This window comes from Panthera leo, chromosome B4 (genome assembly GCF_018350215.1).
Source record: "Panthera leo isolate Ple1 chromosome B4, P.leo_Ple1_pat1.1, whole genome shotgun sequence".
NCBI classification, from domain to species: Eukaryota; Metazoa; Chordata; class Mammalia; order Carnivora; family Felidae; genus Panthera; species Panthera leo.
In genome coordinates this window covers 35,747,441-35,767,409 of record NC_056685.1, presented here as the reverse complement: position 1 = coordinate 35,767,409, position 19,969 = coordinate 35,747,441, and the positions used below count along the sequence as shown (strand labels likewise).

Below are 19,969 nucleotides of genomic sequence, written 5' to 3'. Positions count from 1 at the left end.
TCTAGAAGTTGGCCACTTGATCCTAGTTCTACCAAAACTTTTTCCTGAGTTTTATTAATACAGAGGCTTTTGTTGAAGACGTTCAAACATATTTCAAGGATTTGCAGTAATATGATTATTTTCATGTTCAACAAATAGGAAAATAAACATCAAGAAGCATCTCAGAAAATGAACATTAGTGGAGAAAAGGAAGTGTGGCATCAAATGAGCCCTATGCTGTCTGGAGATATGGTGACTTTTTATAGCATTGAGAAAATGTCTCCCCTTTCTGGGTGTCAGTTTCCTTATGTAACAGTAGGGTGATTTGACTGGATAATCTTCAGGGACCCTTCCAGTATTAACACCCTGGGAGACCATGAGCCTAGATTAGTCCTACTGGCTTCTCAACCCTGGAGCTTGTGCATTGTTCTTAAGACAGGCCAGAGTTTAAAATATTTTCACATGCAATGGCTCCTTGGGGATTTTGGTTTAGGCTCAGATTTGGGACACAAAAATGGATGGAGCATATTAGAGAGCAGAGACCTTGATTATCTGAGAAAGATGGATACCAATGTAGAAAATCCTGTGGATAGCTGTTCATGCCCCCCCCCCCCCCCACTTTGCTGAACTTTATTAAAGCAAAAGCGAAGGTAAATCTCTAGAACATAGTCAATTTTCTGGGATTCTTCCCTCAAAAATATGACAGTTGATTTCCAAACACATGCCAGAGTGTACATGGTTCCCAACTATACTTAAGTCAGTGAGAAGCTGAAATCCTAAGATGTACATCTTCCAACTGTCTGTGGTCTGTCTTTGGATCAACAGTAATTGCCTGAACAGCTACTATGGCTTCATTAATTTTTGCCTGTAGGTCTCTGAGCTCTTCTATGTGCAGCAATTACAGATTTTGAGCACTTCCTTAACAACTGCATCTCCAGTGTCAAAACCAAGAATATATTTATCTAAAGTAACAGGCAAGCCCTCTTTTGTTTGATGTGCTTTAGCAACTGCATCCTGCTCAGGTGCTCCTGGACCAAAATGCGAGTTGCCTTAAGCATTACCAGGTAACCATTAAGATGCTGAATCTGAAGAAAGTTAGCCAAAGCCATTACACCAGCCTTAAGATCAGGATTATTTACATCCAAATTGATCAGTGCCTCTACACTGTCAGCATTTTTTGTATTATCAGGTAGCAAGCCCTTGTATTTTTCAGCATTGTCTCCATACTCAAGTCTAACGGCTAAACCAAGAAGCCAGTCAATTACTTCTTGTTGATCTTGAATCTTGAAAGGACAGTTAACATGTCTGAGATACTTTTCAAAGGACTTGGACCAGTCACTGCTGTGGATGTTTCTTAAACTACCTCTGCCTTCAATCTTGTGGTGTTTGATTTTCTGGTCTTCAAGTCAAACAATAAGGTTTCTAAATTCTGTTTCAGTTTTTCAGTTGAAGCCAGCAGGGTTGTGGTAGTTGAGGGCCATCAGCTTGCCTTGGAATGTGGTCCCTGCTTCTTGCTTTGGTTCCCTGGGCGTGGGTTGGGAGGGGGAGGCAAGGAGGGGCAGGCAGCACAGGCACTGTTCGTGTTCTAAGGACTTGTTCAGATTTTCGTATATGGTTCCATAAGTTGCAACCAGAAAGGAGTTTTTTTCTGAATGAGCTATTCTGTATAGAAACAAAAATGAAAGCCCTGTATAAGAAGTCTCTCCAAAACTTTATCAAGAATTTTAAAGGAACTAGATTTTCAGATGGGTGTGTTTTTCATCTGGGTGAGGCCTGGGAAAATTGAGAGGCCCAACCCGGATATCAAGCTTACTTAAGGGTGTGTGTACTTCCTCGTTCAGAGAAGGATGATCTGGCAGGAAAGATCGGAAGAGATCTGCAGCTTTTTAAAGTCATTCAAAAAAATATAGATCCAAAACTAGTGACCCTGAGTCTAGCTGGTAAGTGTTGGATCAAAGGAGTTAAAATATGTTGTGTGTGTTTTGTATTAACTCTAAAGTATCCATGGCACTACTGTGTAGTAGACACTCTGTAAAGGTTTTTGAACTGAAATGAATGAGAACAGTAATAACATAGTATCTTTATGAAAGACTTCATGCATATCAAAACGTCTCCAAGAATCTGGACAACCAATAGCAACGGACATCTGAGGTTTATAAAATGGTACCTTTCCAACTACTTTCCAACTTCAAGATTTCTTGATGGAAACATTCTTTCTATTCCTTCCTAGTCCAGTAAAACCTTGGATTGCGAGTAACTTGTTCTGCAAGTGTTCCGCAAGATAAGCAAACATTTCTAATAAATTTTAACTTGATAAAAAGAGCTATGTCTTGCAATACAAGTAGTATGTGAGGTCGAATGTCACATGATAATAACTGAGCCAATGGTTCTTCAGATTTGCTTTGATATATAAGTGCTTTGGATCACAAGCATGTTTCTGGAAGGAATTATGCTCGCAAACCAAGGTTTTACTGTATTACTAAACGAGAGTTTCTTGGGGCATCTCTCAGACATTTCTCCAAAGAAGATATACAAATGGATAATGAGCATATGAAAAGATGCTAAACATCAGTAATTGTTAGGGAAATGTAAATCAAAAGCACAATAAGATACCACTCACATCTATTAGGATGGATACTATTAATAAAATAGAAGATAACAAGAGTTGGTGAAAATGTAGAGAGACTGGAACCCTGGCATACTGTTAGTGGGAATGTAGATGGTTCAGCCCCTGTGGAAACTAGTATCGTGGGTCCTCAAAAACTTAAAAATAGAATTACCATAGGGGCGCCTGGGTGGTTCAGTCAGTTGAGGGTCTGACTCTTAATCTCAGCTCATGTCTTGATCTCAGGATGGTGAGTTCGAGCTCGTTGGGCTCCACACTGGGCAGGAAGCCTACTTAAAAAAAAAAAAAAATTAAACAGAACGAACATTTTGAAATAAAGATATGAATAAAAGGAAAAAATCGGTGAAAATTGTTCTCATATCAACAAATTGCCAGGAATACCCTGAAATATTTGTTTACTCTTCCTAGGTTATTAATTTGCTATATCCTGTAAACATGGGCTTTATCCACCACAATAAAAATAAGGACTTGGGGTCTGGGTAGCTAGAGCCCTCTCATTAGGATAGCTGTGCACTTTATTATTATTATTATTATTATTATTATTATTATTATTTGAGGGGGGCAGAGGGAGGTTTCCCAAGGAATTTATTTGGGCCAACTTGGGGACAGGGAAGCTTTGCATCTGAAAGAAATTGTTGGGCCTCTTGGTGGTGAAGTGTGGCTCTCCCTGGGGCCACAGGACCAGATGGGACAGTGGGAACTTGATCTTGGAGTCCTGGAACTGCTTGGCTGCCAGTGGGCTGCCCTTGCTGGCTGCAGTCCCCACCTTCATCATCTGGATGGAGTGAGCGCTGTGCCAGTGCCTATGTCAGGACAGCACCGGGTGCCAGAGCCTGCAGTGGTCGGTCCCCGTACTCCGGGTACGTGCCGTCGGTGCCATTGCTGGAGTCATAGCGCAGCCAGGCTCCGAAGCTCTTCCCCCACAAGGGGCGTTTCTTGCACCGTGTCCGCAGCAGACAGTTGCGCCTGAAGACTTTTTCGTCTTCCTCAGCTGAGACACAAAGTACCAGAAGGGGGGCTTGGTCACAATATGATTAGGTGCAAAAGATTCCCTGGCCATAGAGGGGCTGAGTGCTGCATTGGGGGTGGGCAGGCCCCCCACCACCTTGGACTGTTGTAGGGTGCCCGAGGCCTTCGTGGGGGCACTCTCGGCCTGTCGCCACCACCCACGAAAGGCTACTGTGCACTTTATTGTCTGAACTAGAAAAATTCATGAGAGTGAAAGGGGTTGCCAATAATGATCACCCCCAGATGAATGGTCACTCCCTCCTTCTACCCTGGAAGTGGGGTTGCCATTTGTAAGTTGTAATTTGCAACTTTTGAGTATTAACTTTAATGTATGTTTTCATATTTTCAGGCACCTAACCAAAGGATTAGAAGTACTCTGATAGTGGGGTGCCTCGGTTAAGCATCCCACTCTTTTTTGGGGCACCTGGGTGGCTCAGTTAAGCATCCGACCTCAGCTCAGGTCATGATCTCATGGTTCGTGAGTTCAAGCCCCATGTAGGGCTCTGTGCTGACAGCTCAGAGCCTGGAGCCTGCTTTGGATTCCATCTCTCTCTCTCTCTCTCTCTCTCTCTCTCTCTGCCCCTCCCCTGCTCATGCTCTGTTTCTCTCTCTCAAAAATGAATAAACTTAAAAAAATTTTTTTTTAAAAAACACCCCACTCTTTTTTTTAAATACAAAATTTATTGTCAAATTGGTTTCCATACAACACCCAGTGCTCATCCCAACAAGTACCCTCCTCAATGCCCATCACCCACTTTCCCCTCCCTCCCATCCCCCATCAACCCTCAGTTTATTCTCAGTTTTTAGGAGTCTCTTATGGTCTGGTTCCCTCCCTCTCTAACTTTTTGTTTTTCCTTCCCCTCCCTCATGGTCTTCTGTTAAGTTTGTCAGGATCCACATATGAGTGAAAACATATGGTACCTGTCTTTCTCTGCCTGACTTATTTCACTTAGCATAACACTCTCCAGTTCCATCCATGTTGCTACAAAAGGCCATATTTCATTCTTTCTCATTGCCAAGTAGTATTCCATTGTGTATATAAACCATAATTTCTTTATCCATTCATCAGTTGATGGACATTTAGGCTCTTTCCATAATTTGGCTATTGTTGAAAGTGTTGCTATAAACATTGGGGTACAAGTGCCCCTATGCATCAGGACTCCTGTATCCCTTGGGTAAATTACTGGCAGTGCTATTACTGGGTCATAGGGTAGGTCTATTTTTAATTTTTTGAGGAACCTCCACACTGTTTTCCAGAGCAGCTGCACCAGTTTGCATTCCCACCAACAGTGCAAGAGGGTTCCCGTTTCTCCACATCCTCTCCAGCATCTATAGTCTCCTGATTTGTTCATTTTAGCCACTCTGACTGGCTGGTATGAGGTGATATCTCGGTGTGGTTTTTATTTGTATTTCCCTGATAAAGAGTGACATTGAGTATCTTTTCATGAAGCATCCCACTCTTGATTTGCGCTCAGGTCATGATCTCACGGGTTCATGGGATCAAGCCCTGAGTTGGGTTCTGTGCTGACAGTGTGGGGCCCGCTGGGGATTCTCTCTCTCCCACTCTCTCTGCCTCTCCCCTGCTCGTGCACTCTGTCTCTCTCTCTCTCAAAATGAATAAATAAACTTAAAAAAAAAAAAAGAAATACTTTGATAGAATACCAGCTATTATTTGTTAATATTAACAAAAACCTTAGATACTTGTTACAAAGCAGATAGCATCTTTGAAAAAAAAAAACAAAAACAAACCTGTGTTGTAAATATAGCTATTTCCAGGGCAATGAACACCTAAAAAGGTGGATTTTCACTCATTCAGTAGTTCAGGAAATGTTGAAACAATTTTTGTGCACTGCTCGGTGCTTTGAAGCAGACAAAGATGTTGAAGTGATATTTCTGTCTTTAACGGTTTAGACCAAGCAATGAGCTAGAAAACGCCTACTCATAGTGATGTGTCTGTTGGTGTTACAGTGCCGACAGAGTGATAGAAATAAAATGTTTCCATTGAGAGGGTAACCATAGGGAAGCCTAGAATTTAGGAATCGTTTTGATGGAAGGAAGGTCATTACATCAAGTAGAAACTTGTTTAGACAACAGGCTGAAAATTTTCCTTACTTGTTTGGAAAGAAATAAGAACACTGTAGCAGCAGCCATACATTGTCATACTTTGTTACGATTCTTCCCCTTTGAGACACCAGGTTAATTTTAAAAATCATCTTTTCAAAGAATTTTTGGCTCTTTTTCCCTTCAAGAATAAAGAAACTTTAATTATTTTTTTTCTAATTTTTTTTATGTTTATTTTTGAGAGAGAGACAGAGACAGAGAGAGACAGAGAGAGCACAAGCAGGGGAGGGGCAGAGAGAGAGGGAGACACAGAATCCGAAGCAAGCTCCAGGCTCCGGCTGTCAGCACAGAGCCCAACACGGGGCTCGAACTCATGAATAGTGAGATCATGACCTGAGCCGAAGTTGGATGCTCAACCGACTATGCCACCCAGGCGCCCCAGGAAACTTTAATTCTTATTCATCTGGAATTAGAATTCAGTATCTAAAGTCAGAAAATTTTAGTTCATGGTTTGGATTTTCTACTGTGTTTACAAATCCAATTGCCCTGAAAAAATTTTTTCTTGATTGGCAGTCTTTCTCCTCATTTGCCCAATTCACTGCTCTCTGACAATAGAGCTTGATAGTACACATCCAGGCAGGGATGGAGAAGAGGAGCCATTCAGTGTTCTGCCTGGCCCCTTAAAAGGCCCCTTAAAAGGTGCAAAGGTGGTTCCCACGTGTGTTTCCCGTAAGTGCTTGCAACATGGGAGCCCCTGAGGTCACCTCTGTTCCCAAGATAGCATCATGAGCTAAATCTACACCAGATTTGGAGTCTGAAGTTGTGCATTAGAATCCTAGCTCTCCTATTATAATAGACACATGGCCTCAGGCAAAGTGACTGAAATTCTTTGAGCTTCAATTTCCTCATCTATAAAGTGAAAGTAATTCCTTTCACAGAGCTGTTGTCCAAATTCCCTAAGGAAAAAACAATCCACAGGAAAGGAAGGGCCTAGTGTAGGACCTGGCACATAGTAGAGATCAAATAAATGCTGTGTTTTGGGTTTTCTTTTATAAATGCACTGTGGGGGAAAAGAAAAACCCACACAGGTGTGCCCTCAATTTGTACAGATATACATTTGCTGACAGTTGAACATTTTTTTAAACGTTATTTCCTGTTTTTAAGAAATGTGCAGGTTAAAGGGGTGGAAACACAGCAAAAGTGCAAGAACATAATAAAATGATCTTTCAGTTAGAGCAAGCCATCTATCTCTCTCCATCTCATTTTCTCCTCCAAAAGTCAGGAAGAGCAGCAGATTCCATTCAGTCACCAAGAAATGGTCCCAGACCACTTCTGCCAGAACAACATCCTTCCTGTTGCCTTCAATGTATGATCTCACTACCAACTCTCACACTCTTGCTTGGAGCCACGGTTCTCAAACTTGAGCAGAATGACTTTGAACACTTCTGAGTCAGAAGGTCTGGGGTGGGGCCGAGAATTGGCATTTCTAACAGGATCCCACGTGATGTTGATGCTGTTGACTGGGATCACAGCACTGACAGCCCTGGTGAACTTCCTACTACCCAGTTTTCTTTCTCCTTCTTTAAGACTTCTATTAAGGAGCGCCTGGGTGGTTAAGCATCCGACTTCAGCTCAGGTCATGATCTCGCAATTTGTGGGTTCGAGCCCTGCGTTGGGCTCTGGGCTGACAGCTCGGAGCCTGGAGCCTGCTTTGGATTCTGTTGTCTCCCTCTCTTGGCCCCTCCCCCACTCACACTCTGTTTCTCTGTCTCTCAAAAATAAATAAACATTAAAAATAAATTAAAGACTTCCATTAAATGATACTTCCTAAAGGCTCTCCCTTTTTAGCAAAATAAAAATAATTCACAGAAGAAAAAAAATGATGTTTCCCACCACTCATCTTTCATCTTTTAGATCATAAGCTCATGATGACTGAATTTTTCCCCCCAGTGATAGAGTGAAAAGAATATAGGTTTTGTAGTCAGATTCTGGTTTAAAATCTTGATTCTATCACTTATTACTTCTGTGACATTGGACAAATTATTTTAATCAGTTGGAGCCTTGGTTTTCTTACTATGCAATGGGACTAGTGATTTTTGTATCTTGGGAGTTTTGTGAGAGTACAGTTCCTGACCATAATGAAAATAGCTAATATTTATTGAGCATTTATTTTGTATTAATCATTCTTTTAAGGTCTTTACATATATGGACTTATCTATTCTTCACAACAGCTAAATAGTACAGGCTAGCAACAGCTAATCAGCTAATAAGTGGAATCTGAACTAAGAAGAAAAGTCCATTTTACAGGTGAGGAAACTATGGCACAGAGAAGTAACTTGCTCAAGACAAAACAGGTAGCGGAACTGGAATCTGAACTTTCATTATACCTTTCATTATACTGAACATCATTATACCTTGCTAGGATGTGGTTTCTGTATGACATCAAAGAAGAAGGGGTCCAGGAAAAAATTTGTTAACAGTGGATTGAGATAGTGACTGTACCGTAAGCAATATTGGGCCAGGGCAAGGTGTGGCTTTCACACAAAACGCTTGAAGACACTGTTTGATTTGCTAGCCAAGGTAGGTTGGTATTTGTGTGCCTGTATGTGTGTGTGTGTGTGTGTGTGAGACAGAGAGAGAGAGAGAGAGAGAGAGAGAGAGGGAGAGAGGGAGAGAGAACATGTGCAAGCCTGTGTGATGTGCACACTGTGGGTAGATATGCTGATAATCCATTTTACATTTCCAGACCTACAGCTGGATGCCTGGCTGCTCTGGCCTTGTAGTGTCCCCAAGGAATGCACTTGTGTGTAATTATGTCACCCTCTAGTGGTTACTTCTCCATTAGCCCTTCCTCCATGAAACTGCCACTCCGTGTCAGTGCTTCTTCCAAATGAGACTCAGTGAGCAGAACCTGAGGGAGAATGCACCGAGGGGCTGAGAGAAGGGGAGCACGGCCCAGGGCAAGAAGAGACAGGAAGAGTGTGAAGGAAGGGAACGCACCACCGGAAATAACCAGTAGTTCACTTCTGGCAGGGGAAGAAGGGGAGGCAGGAAAGGCAGAACATTTTGGAGCAAGCGGGGGAAGGAAGGAAGATGGGCTCAAGTGAGAGTCCTGATATCACTTTTCACCCAGTACCATTTTGTATTTATGGGATGGGACAGTTAGTGCATCTAGAGCTCTTTCCAGAGCTTCAGTACTGAGGGCTGAAGTGGGATTACACAAGGAATATTCTTAGCCAGTTTCAATTCTCTTTTCCAAGGGAAGTTAAGCACAGACTGTGGGGCTAACAAAGGCTGGCTACTTTCCAGGTTTTCACCACCCTGGAATGGACAGCTAACTTTCCTCCTTCTCCGTAGCCTGAGGCTGTGTTCTCTCTGCCAGTGAAGGTCATCCTCATAGATCTGTCATATCTTGATAAATATTTCAAAAGGCAAGGATGGAATCAAGATCAATCTTCCTCAGAACTGGTTTGTAACTCCACATCGGGTCTGGAACTCTGCTGTCTAAAACCTTACTGAGCCAGAGTTTGAAGGTTATTCCTATTTTGAAAAGGTACTGGGGCTGAGCCAGGTTTTTCTGGAAAGTTCTATGTGGATGAACCAAAGCATTTACATTTCTTACATAATGCCAGACCCAGAGGAGTCTGAGGCACCAGCTCTGTTGCAGAGCTCACAGCCAGCTTCCCTTTTCTGCCAAGAGGGTAGGGTTAAAGGTTTAGAAAATAGCCAGAATTAACTCTTCACACCCCAGAAAAAAGATAGTTACAAAACATTTTTAAGAAAAGAGAATTAAAAGAAAAAAAAGATAAAAAGCAAATCTTTACATCATGTGATAGGTTGTTTTCCTGGATACCAGTCACTCCCCAAACTGCCAATACACCAAGCACTGGCTTTCCCCTCTTCAAAGAGGAATGTGAAAACAGTACAAAAACTCTGTTCAAATTTTTTCTAAAGTTAAAACAACTTCTCTTAGTTTTGAGACCTAGAATTCAGTGAAGTTTTTTTATTTGTTGTTTACTTTTTATTTTTATTATTAAAAAAATTTTTTAAATGTTTTTATTTATTTATTTTTATTTTTAAAAAAATTTTTAAATGTTTTATTTATTTTTAAGACAGAGAGAGACAGAGCATGAGTGGGGATGGGGCAGAGAGAGAGGGAGACACAGAATCTGAAGCAGGCTCCCGGCTCCAAGCTGTCCGCGCAGAGCCCGATGCGGGGCTCAAACTCACTAACTGTGAGATCATGACTCGAGCCAAAGTCGGATGCTCAGGACGCTCAACCGACTGAGCCCCCCGGGTGCCCCTGTTTTTATTTATTTTTGAAGGAGAGAGAGAGACAGAGCATGAGCGGGGGAGGAGCAGAGAGAGAGAGGGAGACACAGAATTGGAAGCAGGCTCCAGGTTCTAAGCTGTCAGCACAGAGCCTGATGCGGGGCTCGAACTCAACTGTGAGATCATGACCTGCCTGAGCTGAAGTCGGACGCTTAACCAACTGAGGCACCAGGCGCCCTTACTTTTTATTTTTAAACTTCACTTACCATTTAAGGCCAAAGTGTTCAAGTAACTTACTCAAAAGATCTGTTGTAACCATCAAGAATTCTTTGATTTAGCTGGGTGAGGGCATGACCCGAAATTGGAGTTGTCAACATTCTGACATAATAACAAAACTTAGTAATTAGGTGACACCTTCCCTTTAAAGCTTTGAGAGCACTGTGTAGACATTTGATGACAGCACTTATTTGTTTGTTTTGCAAATGGAGAAAATAAGGCATAGAATAAAGAAGGGATTTTCTCAGGGTCCTGGGAACCGTTGAGGTTGAGTGCATCATTCCTCTGACCTGCAAGCATCTTTGAATTCCTCACTCAGGTGCGCACTCAGGATCGCCTCTGTACGCGATGTTTCAAGAAAACTCATATGCCGTGGGGAGCATAATCAGTTATTGGCAGAAGTACATAGAATTAAATTTGATCACTTATGCTACTAAGTGATTAGGATTGCCAGTTGATTTAACTACAATAAAGGAGGACAAGTGAACATTTTATTTTAGAAAGAGTGATTATGCGTGTCACCCAACCATGTTAGTGACAAAGTGCTTTGGGAAAATAGAAGACAATCTTTGGAATCCTTTTTCAGCCTAGTCCTCCATTTTTCTGATTTTAATGCTATAAATTTTAAAAGTTTGGCATAATTTGAAAAACAATATGAAGACTAAGAGATTTGCTCGCAAGTGAATTAGCTTGCATTGTGTTTTCATCAGCAACATGCCTTAGTCTGTAATGCTTCACTATACAGATGGCATATCAGCTGTCATATGCTACCCTTAATATCCTAATTATCATAATTTTCAATATAAACATAGCATTTATTAAAAACTTTCTGGGGGCTCCTGACTGGCTCAGTCAGAAGAGTGTGTGATGCTAAATCTTGGGGTCATGAGTTTGAGCCCTTGTGCAATGGGTATAGAGATTATTAAAATAAATAAATAAACTTAAAAAAAATTCTGTAAGGTGGCCTAAACTGGTAGATAGTTGCAACTACTACATGAATTAATATGTGAACTAAAGTTTTGCTGTGTTCTGTAGCATGAAGATAGTAAGTGCTTAAAATTTGAGTATTTCTTAATCCTTGACCAATGTAAAGAATCGCATGCTTAACATTAGATCATCTTAAATTCTCCATGGCTCTGGGAGAGAACTGGTTTTTCAATCTAATGCATAGATCATATTCCAAACTGAGGGGTTTGTTTGTTTTGTTTTGTTTTGTTTTGTTTTTTAACAATATCAAGTTTAAATTCTACTCCTGAAACCATTACTCCAGTATTTGTTAACTAGCTTGGATTTAAATAAAATTAAAAATAAAATTAAAAAAATCAAGTTTTAAAATTCTGTTTATTTAAATTCTAAGACAAAGCTGGAAACAGGAGAATTGAAGACCTGAAAGCAACATTGTCTGCCATTGCTGTTCTGCCATGGAAAAGAAATGGCGTGCAAAAAAAAAAAAAAAAAAAAAAAAAAAAGGAGGTTGGCAGGAATTAAATTTGTGGTGTTATGCAAGAGAAGGCATCCAGATTACATATAAAAGTTAAACTGTTTCACACCCTGTTCCTAAACATAAGGGATATGCAAATATGTGGCAGCAGTAGGTTGAAGCCTGAATGTTTTCTTAAACATTTCTTAAATGTTAAGTATCCTGAAAGATTCCCAAACAAATAGAAAATTCTACTTTGAATGAGTGTCTGTGGTCCTAGATCCTGCTGAGTGGACCTCCTTTTAATGTCCCTCCTGCTCACAAAAAAAGAGTAAACTATCTCTAACATCCAAATAAAATCCACAACAATAAAACAATTTTTGAAAGGCATGTTAGAGATCCAACTGGATTCTCTTCCTGCATTTTTCTGTAGCATATCAATTTGATTTGCTTCATGGTTAAATGGTTCTTGGTCTGAGTGATGGTTTCATGGGTGTATACAAATGTAAAAAATTCATCAGGCTGTATATTTAAGATTTGTGCATTTTTCTCTGTTTTGTCTCAATAGTAATAATAATTTTAAAAAGCTGTTTGTGTGTTTAAGTCAGAAGGGGGTTTAATGGGTCAAGGAAAGTTTACTTCTGTGCATACAAATTATCACAAGTTCTGTTTGTTCAACAGGCTAACCAAACAGGTAGAGATTCTGCAGCAGCTGCTGCCTAGAATTTAACTGTGATGGGAACTCGGCCCTACCCCTCAACCCCACAACCCTGTCTTGCTTGTAACTGTCACTCCCACCCTGGACCTTCCTGACCTGGCTGCTCTCACTCCAGAACTAGGGTGAGAGTTGTATCTCATTTGTTACTCTTCACCTGCAAGCCTCATCCCCATCCCTCAGCCCCTGGTACAGTGTGTGCAGTCTGCACTCAACAAATATTGCCTCTAATTCTGATCATTTTCTTTGATTAATATGTGTTGGGGGTGGGGACCAGAGTGGGAGGGGAAGAGGAAGCTGTTTTTTTTAATGTTTTAAGTATTTTAATTTTTAAAGTTTATTTATTTATCTTTGAAAGGGAGAGAGAGCACGAGCTGGGGAGGGGCAGAGAGAGAGGGAGACACAGAATCCGAAGGAGGCTCAGGCTCCGAGCTGTCAGCACAGAGTCCAATGCGCCCGCAAACTGTGAGATCATGACCTGAGCCGAAGTTGGAGGCTTAACCAACTGAGCCACCCAGGCGCCCCAAGCTGTTTTTTTAAAGAATAGATCAGTGAATGAATCTGTATTGTGGGAAGCAATCTGGGGTGGGGGCAGGAGCTGGAATAGAGAACACACAGACATTTCTGGTTTTGCCTCAGTCTTTGAGAATGTTTTCTTAATGTTGAAAAAATGTAATAGTTTTATCATTTGCTGCACACCATTCCATGCTGTTCCCTACGAACCAAATCAGGCCACATTATACTTGCTATGTTATCCCGTGCTGTTTTTCATTGACTTTTTGGTTGTTGATATTGGCTTTTAGGGTTTGGTGTGTGGTTTCTCTCGACACAAACATGAACACATTTACCACTGAAATTTTCCTAGGGGTCTGGTCATTTGAAGCTGGAAATTGTCTTCGGGATACATTTTCACATTCCTGTTCTTGCTTTCATCTGTGTGCCACCCATGGCATTAGGCTTTCTGTGGTGTGGTGGATGTGCTACATGTAAGTAGAAAAATGCAGCTTCTCTGATGCAGCCAAGAAGACAAGGAAACCATGGTAATATTGTGTGCTATTAACGCACATTTGTTTGTGGTCTATCAGAGCTTCAGGTCCAGCTGTCTTTGCCTATTACCGCCATCCCAGACAGTGACATCCACAAGGACAAGGCCCTTTTGCAGAATATCAAGGACACACCTCCCTTATTCGTGCTCCAGTGGCTGAGATCCGACAGCACTCCTGCTAATGTTTTCTCGATTTGAGCTCGGTGGCACTGGCTACTGGGCATTTTTTTGCAGAGGATCCTCATTAGAATTCCCCTCTGTGTCAGTTTTTTAAATCTGTTTTTTAAACAAAATCTCTAAATGCTTTTGAAACCCACAGTGTTGTTTTATTTTGCTGATAGAACCCAGATGGCAGGAGAGAGTTTTTTTCCATCATTTGAATCGCTGCACATGTACTGTATCACCTGGACACAGAAGGGTGATGTCAGGACAGTGCTGTGGCCACAGAGCCTGGTTACGCTCAGGAAAGCAGCAGAGCCAAAAAATGCCTTCTGATTCAACACTTCCGTTCTCTGTGTGACTTCAGCACATATCTAGTTACAGGGTTTCTTTTGGCAAAAACAAATTTTTGTGTGAGAGTTAGCCGGGCAAAGCCAGTGTCTCCTTGGCCAGTTGAGTTTGAGGACCCATCTGCCTCATACATCATTAGCAGCATTGTTGGTTTAGGGCCTCTCCATAGAATCTTTATTCATGGAGAAGTAGAAAGAAGCTCTAACAGCCCAGCTGGATTTCCAGGTCCTGAGTGGAATTTGTAACCCCTTTGACTTCTCAACTGAGAAAATTGGATGCGGCTGTCACAGAAAGAGAATAAATATGGAACCCCACAATGCTATGCTTGCAGCTACTTTTATTCCATTGAATTGGACACATAATAAAAGGCAGGCATACTCTGGGAGGCATAGGGCTGAACCAATGCGAGGAGCCCTACAGTCTGTCGGTTGAGCTGGTGACAGTTGTAGGCAAGACACTTATGCCCCTTTAGTTGGCAACTGGCTGAAAGATGCCGGCAATAATATCCTCTTCTGTGATCCTACTGCCAGTGTTCTAGTCTTAAAACTAAATGACCTATGAAAGAGGAAATACAAATGTCTATAACCATCTAACAGTGTATATACCCTCACTAATAATCAAAGAAATGCAGTTTAAAATCAGATAGGCATTTTCACCTATTATGAGAAAATACTTTTTTAAATGACACTATCTAAATATCTTAATTACCTTTTTGTCATTTAAAACTATAACCTAGTCTAGTATTTTATTAGGCTTTATTTTCATTAAAGGTTGGAAATCTTAAAAATAGTTTATTTTGAAAGAGCAATAAATTGCCCAATGTACTTAATGAGCAAATTTAACTGGATTGGTGGACTGGCCAATAGATGCCAGAGATGTTAGGGGCTGCAAAAGATGTTAGGGATCGTACAGTTCAACCTTTTATTCTGTAATTGAGAAATCAGGGACCTAGAGTAGCTGTGTGACTTGTCTAGGGTCGCACAGTTATGAAGAGCTGGGACTGCATTCGTAAAATATCATGGGCTGTTATTCAGACCTTGCTGTAGATAAAGAGCTTAATACAGGATTCAACTTTTTTTGTCTTTTTTAATACCTCAAGGATGTTGTGCTTTACTATCTTTCTAGGCAGACAAAATGTCATACACCTCAAAGAACAGGAATTCAGGCATTGTTACCTTCACTCAATCTGTCCTTTATGTGACTGAGTGGCTGGATACCTCTATATATTTTTAATGAGGATAGCAATCTATCTGTAATTGAAGTCCCTTTGATAGTCTTAGTAGAAACCACTTGAGCAATTATAAATAAAAATAGGGTGTTTACAGTCCAAAAGGGGGATATTTTAAAAGTATATAGATGATTCTAACATCAGGCAGAGTTTCTGTTAAGGTGAATGTTAGCTTCTGTAATGAACAAACACCCCAATGTAAGTTGGCTCTAAAACCATCAAAGTTTGTTTCTAGCCCAAGTAAAAGGCAAAATGCATGTTCCTTATTGGCAGGCAGTTCTCCAAGGGGTAATTTTGGGGCCTGTCTTGTGACTCTATCCTTAGCTCTCACTTTGAAAGCCACTATGCTTGGGGCGCCTGGGTGGCTCAGTCGGTTGAGCGTCCGACTTTGACTCAGGTCATGATCTCACAGCTCGTGGGTTCGAGCCCCACATCGGGCTCTGTGCTGACAGCTCGGAGCCTGGAGCCTGCTTTGGATTCTGTGTCTTCCTCTCTCTCTGCCCCTAAGCCACTTGCATTCTGTCTCTGTCTCTCTCAAAAATAAACATTAAAAAAAAAAAAAAAAAATAGAAAGCCACTATGCTTATCTGCATCAAGGTGAAAGAAGGAAAGTGAGCATGGATGACTATTTGTGGGTGGGTTTTGTGGGCCAGGCATGGAAGTGGTAGACATCATTTCTTCTAACATTCCATTAGAAAGAACCCAATCACATGATGGCATCTTAGTGCGGTGGAGGCTGGAGGATGTAGTCAAGCCGTGTGCGGTTTCAGTGACTGTTAAGTGAGCTCTGCCATGAATAGCTTTGAGGGTCCAAAGTAGGAAGACAGCATATGGGGTGAAGTATCTTCTTAGGCAAATATACATATATGTGTATATACATACAAACCCAGGAGTGTAGAAGTTATTGATAATTATTTCTACTATTTTTTGTAAAGATTGTTTTTGTTTTTTTTTTTTTAATTTTTTTTTTAACGTTTATTTATTTTTGAGACAGAGAGAGACAGAGCATGAACGGGGGAGGGTCAGAGAGAGAGGGAGACACAGAATCGGAAGCAGGCTCCAGGCTCTGAGCCATCAGCACAGAGCCCGACGCGGGGCTCGAACTCACGGACCATGAGATCGTGACCTGAGCTGAAGTCGGAGGCTTAACCGACTGAGCCACCCAGGCGCCCCTGTAAAGATTGTTTTTAAGGGGTGCCTGGGTGGATCAGTCGGTTAAGTGTCTGACTCTTGGTTTTGGCTCAGGTCGGATCTCACAGTGTGTGAGTTGGAGCCCCAAATCAGACTCTGCACTGACAGCATGGAGCCTGCTTGGGATTCTCTCTCTCCCTCTCTCTCTGCCCCTCCCCTGCTCTCTTGCTCTCTCTCTCTCTCTCTCTCTCTCAGAATAAATAAATGAACTTTAAAAAAATTATTTTTAAGGAATCCCTTAATCTAATGTGGGTCTCAAACTTACAACTCTGAGATAAAGAGTCACATGCTCCACCGACTGAGCCAGCCAGGCACCCCTATTTCTACTATTAACTATAATTTTTTGTTAATTTTGGTATAGGTATTTCCGTGGACTCATTCGAGGTGTTATACATACCTCAAGCTGTTTATTTCTTTAGTAGTGGTGACTTTTTGATCAATGACATGTATTTGCAAGATGGCCAGATTTCATGGATATCAAAACTGTTCTGGGGCACCTGGGTGGCTCAGTCAGTTGGGCATCTGACTTCAACTCAGGTCACGATCTCACACTCTGTGAGTTTGAGCCCATGTTGGGCTCTGTGCTGACAGCTCAGAGCCTGGAGCCTGCCTCAGATTCTGTGTGTGTGTCTCTCTCTCTTTACCCCTCCTCCACTCACACTCTATCTCTCTCTGTCTCTCAAAATAAATATTGAAAAACAATTTTTTTAAATAGTGGGATCTCCCCAAAGCCACATGCACATATACTATCATCAGTATTTTTTATTTCAATTCAATAGTGACCAAATGCAAGTGGTCTGAGGGCCTGTACTGGTGGTTGATTCCACCACTAACATTCATTATTCTCATGGCTGCATAATGCACAGACCACACCTCCTCCCCTTCTTTCCACTCAGGCTGACAGTGTTCTCCTTCGGCCCCTTATCATGTTTCTGCTGGATTAGTCCTCCCAGCTGGGCTCTCAACCCTTAGACTCTCATTCTCTATACTCCATCAATCATTATTGCTGGCAAACTATAAGCAGTTTTCCTAAATACAGATCTGATGATGCCTCTCTTCTGTTTAAATGCCTTTGATGGTTCCTAGGATTACAGAATAAAGCCCAAACTCCCAGGTGGGACCTCAGAGTCTTCCATGGACAAGTCCCAGTATGAAGGTCCTGCTTCACCAAGAATTAATGATTTGTTTTTCTTTGCATTTTGGCTTTGTTTTCCCTCTCTCTCTCTCTCTCTCTCTCTCTCTCCCACTCCTCTCCCTCCCTCTCTCTCTCCCTTTCTCTGTGGACATGAAATTGTTGTGTGATGTTCTTCTCATTCTTAGAATGTGTCATGTGTTTTCAGGCCTCTGCACCTTTGCCCAATGGGAGGGTCTCCCTCTTCCATCTCCACTTGTGGGAATTCTGCCTGTCCTCTTAGGGACAAGTTCAAATACCACTTCTATCATGAAGAATGCCCTCCTTTGGAATTAATAAGTTGATTGTAGAACTAATACTTGAATACAAATATTAGCATAACAATTGGATAGCAGTTGGTATCTCCATTGTAACATGTCACTCGGCTAAATATTGTAACTCGTACATGTCTTGTCTCAAGTCTACAAGATTATAAGAATTTCTCTTACTCTTTGAGTAAGATCTGGTAGGTGCTCAATAATATTTATTGATTTGGGGGCGCCTAGGCGGCTCGATTGGTTAAGCATCTGACTTCAACTCAGGTCATGATCTCGTGGGTTCGGGACCTTTGTGGGTTCGAGCCCCGTGTCAGGCTCTGTGCTGACAACACGGAGCCTGCTTCGGATTTTGTGTCTTTCTCTCTTTACCCCTCCCCTGCTCGCACTCTCTCTCTCAAATATAAATAAACATTAAAAAATATATATTATTGATTTGAATTGGAGTCACAGAAAGAATTCCATTTACATTACTTTCTGGCATTTTCACTGGGTCTGAACTTTTTCCTTTTTTCTTGAGTAGCAAATGTAAAATAGCTACTCATTTAGTTCTGATCATGAAAAATTGCTTCCTGCTTCATTACATTGTCTCCTTTTCCTAATGACAACTCTAAAGATGATGAGTGGAGGTTGTCATTGAAGTAGAAAATGTCTATATCCCTAGCTGGTAGGTGGGATGTTGGTCCTGGGCCATGGGTTCCAGAGTTAGTTGCCCTGACTCAAGTGCCCATAGTAGTTTACATGTTCCCTCTATTACAGCCCTTGTTGTGCCAACCTTAAATAGTAGACTTCATATGGAGCTTTTGGTTTCATATGAGTAATAATTTGTTTATTTGCTTAGCTTCCATTCTAGACCAGCACCATCCATAAATTTTTTGTGATGATGGAAATGTCCTATTGAAAAGCCACATGTGGCCAGTGGCTACCATACTGGACAAGACAGTGATATCGAGCTCCTGGGAGAGTAACATCTTAATAATTTATTATAATCTCCTATATAGTGCTAGGTGCTCAGCAGGCCCACAATAAATGTGTGTGAAATGATGAACATTTAACATTCATCGAATGGCTGCTGAATTCAGGGTGCTTGCCGGGGGCCATTTGTGCATTGCCTCCATTTTCTGTGGAGCCCCGAGCTGAGGTGGCCCAGACCCTGAGGCTTGGCGTCCATCACTGCAACCTTCACCAGGGAAGCAGGCAGCAATTGGGAGCCATTTAGCAAGAGGGTTGGAGCTCTGTGAAAGAGGCCTGGCAGAGCCATAAAAGAAACGAAAGAATCTCAGCGGTAAACCAAAAGCCTCTTTAACATGCCCAGGCCTGAATTTGGTGATCATGCTTTTTCCTGAAGAAGCTTCAGAATTGGATTTTATTGAATTCCCCAAATCAGAACCTGTGAGGCCCGCAAACCTGGCCTGAAGACGGCTGGCAGAGACTCCAGCGGTGGTGAAGGAGATGGGCATATGTTCAGCATGAGCGGAGGTGAGAAAGGTGGCTGGCGTGGCTTCTCACCTGGTGAGGAAGGAAGTGAGGTTGCATCTGAGAGGGACTGAAGGATTTCTGTCTATGGTTTTCATTAGAAAGCTGCCTGGCACTTCTTCCCTTTGAGCCACAGCACCACCTAAGGGTCAGTTTGAAACGCAGGAATAACAGCTAGGGTGAGTAATAGGTAGACCCGCATAACTTAGTTATTGGTTTCCCCCCACCTAAAAACGAAGTGTAGGGGTGCCCGGGTGGCTCAGTCGGTTGAGCGTCAGACTCGATTTCGCTGGGGTCATGATCGGGTCATGATCTCATGGTTCGTGAGTTTGAGCCCCGTGTCAGGCTCCTCACTGACAGTACAGAGCTTGCTTGGGATTCTCTCTCTCTCTTTCTCTCTCTCTCTCTCTCCCGTCTCTTCACTCTCTCTCTCTCTCAAAATAAATAAATAAACTTAAAAAAAAAGCGTCGAAGTGTCATTTCTGCATGAGCAGTAAGCTCTGGGGGGGAATTAGCTTGCAGTCTGTCTGTTCCCACACTGCCATTGGAGCCCTGCCAGCCACGGGCACACCTGACCTGGGACAGCTGGAAGACAGGCCCTGGCACTCACCACTCAAGGCCTCTGGATCTAGGGCGGCTGCTTCTGCTGTTCTTTCCACTGTAATAGTCACCTCCCACTTGTTTATAAAAAACGAAGTAACTATCCTATTTTCCAT

At 41.9% G+C, this 19,969-nt stretch overlaps 1 protein-coding gene and 1 pseudogene across 1 annotated transcript in view; one reads left to right on the top strand and one right to left on the bottom strand.

Annotated features, from left to right (window-relative positions):
- Nucleotides 1-19,969, top strand: part of WNT5B (Wnt family member 5B) — a 104,908-nt gene that overhangs the window by 58,666 nt on the left and 26,273 nt on the right. The gene's annotated exons all lie outside the window — the stretch shown is intronic.
- Nucleotides 1-19,969, bottom strand: part of LOC122223924 — a 22,526-nt pseudogene extending 2,557 nt beyond the window's left edge.